Consider the following 10562-nt stretch of genomic DNA (forward strand, 5'->3'; position numbering starts at 1 on the left):
TTTATTATTCATGCTAGAATTGTATTAACCGGAAACATAATACATGTGTGAATATATAGACAAATAGAGTGTCACTAGTATGCCTCTACTTGACTAGCTCCTTAATCAAAGATGGTTATGTTTTCTAGCCATAGACATAAGTTGTCATTTGATTAACGAGATCACCTCATTAGGAGAATGACGTGATTGACTTGACCCATTCAGTTAGCTTAGCACCCGATCGTTTAGTATGTTGCTATTGCTTTCTTCATGACTTATACATGTTCCTCTGACTATGAGATTATGCAACTCCCGTTTACCGGAGGAACACTTTGTGTGCTACCAAACGTCACAACGTAAATGGGTGATTATAAAGGTGCTCTACAGGTGTCTCCAAAGGTACTTGTTGGGTTGGCGTATTTCGAGATTAGGATTTGTCACTCCAATTGTCGGAGAGGTATCTCTGGGCCCACTCGGTAATGCACATCACTATAAGCCTTGCAAGCATTGTGACTAATGAGTTAGTTGCGGGATGATGTGTTACAGAACGAGTAAAGAGACTTGCCGGTAACGAGATTGAACTAGGTATCGAGATACCGACGATCAAATCTCGGGCAAGTAACATACCGGTGACAAAGGGAACAACGTATGTTGTTATGCGGTCTGACCGATAAAGATCTTCGTAGAATATGTGGAGCCAATATGGGCATCCAAGTCCCGCTATTGGTTATTGACCGGAGACGTGTCTCGGTCATGTCTACATAGTTCTCGAACCCGTAGGGTCCGCACGCTTAACGTTACGATGACAGTTTTATTGAGTTTTGATGTACCGAAGGAGTTCGGAGTCCCGGATGAGATCGGGGACATGACGAGGAGTCTCGAAATGGCCGAGACGTAAAGATCGATATATTGGACGACTATATTCGGACTTCAGAAAGGTTCCGAGTGATTCGGGTATTTTTCGGAGTACCGGAGAGTTACGGGAATACGTATTGGGCCTTATTGGGCCATACGGGAAAGAAGGAAAAGGGCCTCAAGGGTGGCCGCACCCCTCCCCTTGGTCTGGTCCGAATTGGACTAGTGAAGGGGGGCGCCCCCTTCCTTCTCTTTTTCCCTTCCTCTTTTCCTATTCCATATGGGAGGTGGAATCCTACTAGGACTAGGGAGTCCTAGTAGGACTCCACACTTGGTGCGCCCCCTCCTAGGGCCGGCCTCCTCCTCCCTTACTCCTTTATATACGGGGGCAGGGGGCACCCCATAGACACAACAATTTATCCTTGAGATCTCTTAGCCGTGTGCGGTGCCCCCCTCCACCATATTACACCTCGATAATACCGTTGCGGAGCTTAGGCGAAGCCCTGCGTCGGTGGAACATCATCATCGTCACCACGCCGTCGTGCTGACGAAACTCTCCCTCAACACTCGGCTGGATCGGAGTTCGAGGGACGTCATCGAGCTGAACGTGTGTAGAACTCGGAGGTGCCGTGCGTTCGGTACTTGATCGGTCGGATCGTGAAGACGTACGACTACATCAACCGCGTTGTTATAACGCTTCCGCTTTCGGTCTACGAGGGTATGTGGACAACACTCTCCCCTCTCGTTGCTATGCATCACCATGATCTTGCGTGTGCGTAGGATTTTTTTTTTGAAATTACTACGTTCCTCAACAATGGCATCCGAGCCTGGTTTTATGCGTTGATGCTATGCACGAGTAGAACACAAGTGAGTTGTGGGCGATATAAGTCATACTGCTTACCAGCATGTCATACTTTGGTTCAGCGGTATTGTGAGATGAAGCGGCCCGGACCGACATTACGCGTACGCTTACGCGAGACTGGTTTCACCGTTCGGAGCACTCGTTGCTTAAAGGTGACTGGCGGGTGTCTGTCTCTCTCACTTTAGTTGAACCGAGTGTGGCTACGCCCGGTCCTTGCGAAGGTTAAAACAACACCAACTTGACAAACTATCGTTGTGGTTTTGATGCGTAGGTAAGAACGGTTCTTGCTAAGCCCGTAGCAGCCACGTAAAACATGCAACAACAAAGTAGAGGACGTCTAACTTGTTTTTGCAGGGCATGTTGTGATGTGATATGGTCAAGACATGATGTGATATAATGTGTTGTATGAGATGATCATGTTTTGTAACCGAGTTATCGGCAACTGGCAGGAGCCATATGGTTGTCGCTTTATTGCATGAGATGCAATCGCCATGTAATAGTTTTACTTTATCACTAAGCGGTAGCGATAGTCGTAAAAGCAATAAGTTGGCGAGACGACAACGATAGTACGATGGAGATCAAGGTGTCGAGCCGGTGACGATGGTGATCATGACGGTGCTTCGAAGATGGAGATCACGAGCACGGTGCTTCGGAGATGGAGATCACGAGCACGGTGCTTCGGAGATGGAGATCACAAGCACAAGATGATGATGGCCATATCATATCACTTATATTGATTGCATGTGATGTTAATCCTTTATGCATCTTATCTTGCTTTGATTGACGATAGCATTATAAGATGATCTCTCACTAAAATTTCAAGATAAAAGTGTTCTCCCTGAGTATGCACCGTTGCAAAAGTTCTTCGTGCTGAGACACCACGTGTTAATCGGGTGTGATAGGCTCTACGTTCAAATACAACGGGTGCAAAACAGTTGCACACGCGGAATACTCAGGTTAAACTTGACGAGCCTAGCATATACAGATATGGCCTCGGAACACAGAGACCGAAAGGTCGAGCGCGAATCATATAGTAGATATGATCAACATAGTGATGTTCACCATTGAAACTACTCCATCTCACGTGTTAATCGGACATGGTTTAGTTGCTTTGGATCACGTAATCACTTAGATGATTAGAGGGATGTCTATCTAAGTGGGAGTTCTTAAGTAATATGATTAATTGAACTTAAATTTATCATGAACTTAGTCTTGATAGTATTTGGCAAATTATGTTGTAGATCAATAGCTCGCGTTGTTGCTTCCCTGTTTTATTTTGATATGTTCCTAGAGAAAATTATGTTGGAAGATGTTAGTAGCAAAGATGCGGATTGGATCCGTGATCTGAGGATTATCCTCATTGCTGCATAGAAAAATTATGTCCTTGATGCACCGCTAGGTGACAGACTTATTGCAGGAGCAGATGGAGACGTTATGAACGTTTGGCTAGCTTAATATGATGACTACTTGATAGTTTAGTGCATCATGCTTAACGGCTTAGAATCGGGACTTCAAAGACGTTTTGAACGTCATGGACCATATAAGATGTTCCAGGAGTTGAAGTTAATATTTCAAGCAAATACCCGAGTTGAGAGATATGAAGTCTCCAACAAGTTCTATAGCTAAAAGATGGAGGAGAATCGCTCAACTAGTGAGCATGTGCTCAGATTGTCTGGGTACTACAATCGCTTGAATCAAGTGGGAGTTAATCTTCCAGATAAAATAGTGATTGATAGAATTCTCTAGTCACCATCACCAAGTTAGTAGAACTTCGTGATGAACTATAGTATGCAAGGGATGACGAAAGTAATTCCCGAGCTCTTCGTGATGCTGAAATCGACGAAGGTAGAAATCAAGAAAACATCAAGTGTTGATGGTTGACAAGACCACTTCAAGTGTTGATGGTTGACGAGACCACTAGTTTCAAGAAAAGGGCAAAGGGATAGATGGGGAACTTCAAAAAGAACGGCAAGCAAGTTGCTACTCAAGTGAAGAAGCCCAAGTCTGTACCTAAGCCTGAGACTAAGTGCTTCTACTGCAAAGGGACTGGTCACTGGAAGCGGAACTACCCCAAGTATTTGGTGGATAAGAAAGATGGCAAAGTGAACAAAGGTATATTGGATATACATGTTATTGATGTGTACTTACTAGTGTTTATAGCAACCCCTCAGTATTTGATACTGGTTCAGTTGCTAAAGAGTAGTAACTCGAAAACGGGAGTAGCAGAATAAACAGAGACTAGTAAAAGGCGAGGTGACGATGTGTGTTGGAAGTAGTTCCAAGATTGATATGATCATCATCGCACACTCCCTATACTTTCGGGATTAGTGTTGAAACTAAATAAGTGTTATTTGGTGTTTGCGTTGAGCATGAATATGATTTGATCATGTTTATTGCAATACGGTTATTCATTTAAGTTAGAGAACAATTATTGTTCTGTTTACATGAATAAAAACCTTCTATGGTCATACACACCAACGAAAATGGTTTGTTGGATCTCGATTGTAGTGATACACATAATCATAATATTGAAGCCAAAAGATGCAAAGTTAATAATGATAGTGCAACCTATTTGTGGCACTGCCGTTTAGGTCATATTGGTGTAAAGCGCATGAAGAAACTCCATACTGATGGGATTTTGGAATCACTTGATTATGAATCACTTGATGCTTGCGAACCGTGCCTCATGGGCAAGATGGCTGAAACGCCGTTCTCCGGAACTATGGAGAGAGCAACAGATTTGTTGGAAATCATACATACAGATGTATGTGGTCCGATGAATATTGAGGCTCGTAGCAGGTATCATTATTTTCTAACCTTCACAGATGATTTGAGCAGATATGGGTATATCTACTTAATGAAACAAGAGTCTGAAACATTTGAAAAGTTCATATAATTTCAGAGTGAAGCGTAAAATCATCGTAACAAGAAAATAAAGTTTCTACGATATGATCGTGGAGAAGAGTATTTGAGTTACGAGTTTGGCCTTCAGTTAAAACAATGTGAAATAGTTTCACTACTCACGCCACCTGGAACACCACAGCATAATGGTGTGTCCGAACGTCATAACCGTACTTTATTAGATATGGTGCGATATATGATGTCTCTTACCGATCTACCACTATCGTTTTTGGGGTTATGCATTAGAGACAGCTGCATTCACGTTAAATAGGGCACCATCAAAATCCGTTGAGACGACACCTTATGAACTGTGGTTTGGCAAGAAACCAAAGTTGTCGTTTCTTAAAGTTTGGGGTTGCGATGCTTATGTGAAAAAGTTTCATCCTGATAAGCTCAAACCCAAATCGGAGAAATGTGTCTTCATAGGATACCCAAAGGAGACAGTTGGGTACACCTTCTATCACAGATCCGAAGGCAAGACATTCGTTGCTTAGTATGGATCCTTTCTAGAGAAGGAGTTTCTCTCGAAAGAAGTGAGTGGGAGGAAAGTAAAACTTGATGAGGTAAATGTACCTGCTCCCTTATTGGAAAGTAGTTCATCACAGAAATATGTTCCTGTGACTTCTACACCAATTAGTGAGGAAGTTAATGATGATGATCATGTAACTTCAGATCAAGTTACTACCAAACCTCGTAGGTAAACCAGAGTAAGATCCGCACCAGAGTGGTACGGTAATCCTGTTCTGGAGGTTATGTTACTAGACCATGACGAACCTACGAACTATGAAGAAGCGATGGTGAGCCTAGATTCCACGAAATGGCTTGAGGCCATGAAATCTGAGATAAGATCCATATATGAGAACAAAGTGTGGACTTTGGTTGACTTGCCCGATGATCGGCAAGCAATAAAAAATAAATGGATCTTCAAGAGGAAGACGGACGCTGATAGTAGTGTTACTATCTACAAAGCTAGAATTGTCGCAAAAAGGTTTTCGACAAGTTCAAAGTGTTGACTACGATGAGAGTTTCGCACTCGTATCTATGCTTAAGTCTATCTGAATCATGTTAGCAATTGCCGCATTTTATGAAATCTGGCAAATGGATAAACAAAACTGCATTCCTTAATGGATTTATTAAAGAAGAGTTGTATATGATGCAACTAGGAGGTTTTGTCAATCCTAAAAGTGCTAACAAAATATGCAAGCTCCAGCGATCCATCTATGGACTGGTGCAAGCATCTCGGAGTTGGAATATATGCTTTGATAAGTTGATCAAAGGATATAGTTTTATACAGACTATTTATAGGAAAGCCAAGGGGTAGTGTGCCTCCATATTTTTACCAAAAAACCCCATGCATTAGGTCACACATGAGGGTGTTAAGGTAAAATGGGATGCCATGTGGAGCTCCAAGGAGCTCCACCACCCATGGCCGGCCACCCCTAGCCCCCCCCAAATGGGGTTCCTTCCCTTGTAAGCCACTACCTTCTAGAACTTTGACCAAGTCTAAAAAGGTGGCTCTACATAAATATCCCAAAAAGCACTTTCACTATTCACGATGACATTTTTCAGCGTCTGATCGAACTGAAAATATTTATGTGGGCTAAGAACATTTCCAGTACCCCCTAAAATGATTTTCAATGCGTTCCGAAACAATTCTGGTTTTAGTGATTTTCATCTGCGAAACAGATCTGAAATGGCTCTGGCAGCTCCGGAACATTTCCGGTTTTTATCTCAGAAAATTCCAAAAAGCTTCCAGAATGATTCTGGCACCCTCAAAGAATTATCAGGCATGTGCCGAAACCAATTTGACTTAATGGTATATCCCGAAACAACTTTTCGGTATCATCGAAACTTATCCGATGACCTCTCTCTGTGGTACGATTCCGCTGTCTGAAACCATTCCGGTGTCCGAAACTTTTTTCGGTGATTTTCTCTCAGACTCCCTGTCTAGTATTCAGCAGATAGATGACCCTTAAGCATGTGACCCTATAGGTTCGGTGAAGTATAGACATGACCCGGAACCCCTTCCGATCAATGATCAACATCGGAGCCGTGGACACCCATATTGACCCCTATACCCACACGAATAAATATTCGAGTGAACCTCCAGTTGCAGTGAGCTATTCCTTTTGCTTCGCGATATGTCACAAACATCCGAGGTGAGATTTATTGCATTCCTGTGGATCAACAATTTGTCCAGCATGCAAGTTACCTCGTTACCGGTTTTGTTCTCTTTTCTCGTTTTCGTGTTCCGGCATCCCAGTGATCAAATCACAATGTGTCTGGCCAGACGATGATGGATACCGTTACACCGAGAGGGCCCGAGTATATCTCTCCATCGTCGGAGGAGAAAACTCCAATCTTGAGCTATCTTGTTACTTCCTATACTTTTCCGTGAACCCGTAAGCTGCCGTAATAGCCACCCAGTTACGGATGACGTTTAACAAACCCCAAAGTTCACGAAGCAAGCACGAAGGAACTTGATACTCTCATGGTCTAAGGAATTATGCAAACATTAACTATCTCAATGATATTAACCATAAACTTGTGACGAAGGTATCTCATAGCATAACATCAATCCGGGTTGATTCAACACAAGCGTTCTACCAACATTGTGCCCTCAAAATTGTCGGCATAGTTATGCCCATGATCAGGAAAACAGGATCATCATGCAATACTTGAGCTAGTCTTAGAGGCAAGACTAGGAATTGATTTTACCGTTTATTATACCACACGTGCATATGAGTTCCCTCCGAGCCTCGTGGATATTGTAGACTCGAGAATCATTGCAGTTATAGCATGGATCATAAACATTCATTACAAACTTGGTGATACAAAATAACTGTTATTACTGCCTCTAGGGCATATCTCCTACACATGTCACTCTTGGTTCATTGCATATCTCGGTACACCGCCGAAGGCATTCATATAGAGTCATACTTTGTTCTAGTATCGAGTTGTAAATAAATAGAAGTGTGATGATCATCATTTTCTAGAGCATTGTCCCAAGTGAGGAATAAAAAAAAGAGAAAGGCCATAAAAAAAGAGAAGGCCCAAAAAAGAGAGAGAAAAAGAGAGAAGGGACAATGTTACTATCCTTTTACCACACTTGTGCTTCAAAGTAGCACCATGATCTTCATGATAGAGAGTCTCTTGTTTTGTCACTTTCATATACTAGTGGGAATTTTTCATTATAGAACTTGGCTTGTATATTCCAACAATGGGCCTCCTCAAGTGCCCTAGGTCTTCGTGAGAAAGCAAGTTGGATGCACACCCACTTAGTTTCTTTTGTTGAGCTTTCATATATTTATAGATCTAGTGCATCTGTTGCATGGCAATCCCTACTCCTTGCATTAACATCAATCGATGGGCATCTCCATAGCTCATTGATTAGCCTCGTTGATGTGAGACTTTCTCCCTTTTTGTCTTCTCCACATAACCCCCATCATCATATTCTATTCCACCCATAGTGCTATGTCCATGGATCACGCTGTAACGCCCACGATGCAGCTATATCTCCCACGTGTCGAGGCACGACTTAGAGGCATAACCGCATTGTGGTATTGTTGCAAGAAGGGTTATCTTCACACAATCCCATGTAATGAACAAGAATGGGATAACGAGAGTTGGCTTACAATCGCCACTTCACACAATACAATAATTAATTCATACATCATCAAGAATCCACACATAGACCGACTACGGCCAAAACCAAATGAAAATAAGATAACCCCAAAAGCTAGATCCCCGATCATCCCAACTGGGCTCCACTACTGATCATCAGGAAACGAAACATAGTAACGACCACGTTCCTCGTCGAACTCCCACTTGAGCTCGGTTGCGTCATCTGCACTGGTATCGTCGGCACCTGCAACTGTTTTGGTAGAATCGGTGAGTCACGAGGACTCAGCAATCTCACACCCGCGAGATCAAGACTATTTAAGCTTATAGGAAAGGATGGTGTAAAGAGGTGGAGCTGCAGCAAGCACTAAGCATATATGGTGGCTATCATACGCAAAGAGAGCGAGAAGAGAAGCAACGCAACGGTCGCGAAGCTAGAAATGATCAAGAAGTGATCCTGAAACTACTTACGTTCATGCATAACTCAAACCGTGTTCACTTCCTGGACTCCGCCGAGAAGAGACCATCACGGCTACACACACGGTTGATGTATTTTAATTAAGTCAAGTGACAAGTTCTCTACAACCGGACATTAACAAATTCCCATCTGCCTCATAACCGCGGGCACGGCTTTCAAAAGATAATATCCTGCAGGGGTGTCCCAACTTAGCCCATTATAAGCTCTCACGGTCAACAAAGGATAAACCTTCTCCCAGGAAGACCCGATTAGTCTCGGAATCCCGGTTTACAAGACATTTCGACAATGGTAAAACAAGACCAGCAAAGCCACCCGAATGTGCCGACAAATCCCGATAGGAGCTGCACATATCTCGTTCTCAAGGCACACCGAATGGGCAAGACGTCGGGTTGGCATAGACCCTGGTTGCCCAGGGGGCGCCGGACATCGCCCAGTTTGGGCCAGCACCCGAAGGAGCACTGGTCCGGGGGTTTAAAATAAAGATGACCCTCGAGCTCGCGAAAACCCAAGGGAAAAAGGCTTAGGTGGCAAATGGTAAAAACCAAGGTTGGGCCTTGCTGGAGGAGTTTTATTCAAGGCGAACTGTGAAGGGGGTCCCATAAATCACCCAACCGCGTAAGGAACGCAAACTCAAGGAACATAACACCGGTATGACGGAAACTAGGGCGGCAAGAGTGGAACAAAACACCAGGCATAAGGCCGAGCCTTCCACCCTTTACCAAAATATATAGATGCATTAATTAAATAAGAGATATTGTGATATTCCAAAATATCCATGTTCCTACATGGAACCAACTTCACTTCACCTGCAACTAGCAATGCTATAAGAAGGGCTGAGCAAAAGCGGTAACTTAGCTAAACAACGGTTTGCTAGGAAAGATGGTTAGAGGCTTGGCATGGCAATATGGGAGGCATGATATAGCAAGTGGTAGGTAGCGCAGCATAGCAATAGAACGAACAACTAGCAAAGCAAAGATAGAAGTGATTTCGAGGGTATGGTCATCTTGCCTGCAAGGTTCTCAGAGTTGTCGAAAGCTTGATCCTCGTAAGCGTACTCAACAGGTTCCTCGTTCACGAACTCGTCTCCCGGCTCTACCCACAGCAAGAACACAAGCAATGGAACCACAATCAATCACGGGAAAAGCACAAGCAGCATGATGCAATGCATGCATGATATGCGAGATGTGGTATGCGATGCATATGCGTGCTCTGGAAGAAAAAGGATGAACAAGGCAGTAACTTGACAAACCAAGTATGCCACTGGAAGGATGAGATGATTTCGGTCGATATCAATATAAAGATCACCGGAAACGGATGCACGGTTTGCAAATGGCAAGCAAAATAAGAATGACACGATTCTGCGATTAACAACATGATAGCACTAAGAATACAACAAGTAACTATGCTACAGCACCTCAACATAGCAACAATGCATATGGCAGTAATCAACAGGAGATGCTTGACAAAAGATGAACACTGAGCTACGGCTAGATCACAACATAACAGGTTCAAACAAGCATGGCAAAAGTGCAAACGATAACAGGATCACAGACTTGGTGAAATTACTGGACATGGCTGAAACAGCATCAGGTAGCCAGGTTCAGAGCAAGCAATCAACATGCTACAGGAAATTAACATAGCAAAACAAGGCATAGAATGAATCTACTAAATGCATTGAACAAAAGTCCCTTACTGACCATGAGCTAAAAAGGATCAGAAGATATGATGGCACCCATGTAAACATAGCAAGTTTCGTTAACAGGTTTCAGACATAGCAGAAAACAGAGCATGGTAGTAACAGCATTATGAAGGCATCTTGGTGAGCTTGATCCACTCACCATAAAGCAATGCATGACAAAACAAGCA

This window comes from Aegilops tauschii, chromosome 3 (assembly GCF_002575655.3).
Source record: "Aegilops tauschii subsp. strangulata cultivar AL8/78 chromosome 3, Aet v6.0, whole genome shotgun sequence".
In the NCBI taxonomy this organism is placed as follows: Eukaryota; Viridiplantae; Streptophyta; class Magnoliopsida; order Poales; family Poaceae; genus Aegilops; species Aegilops tauschii.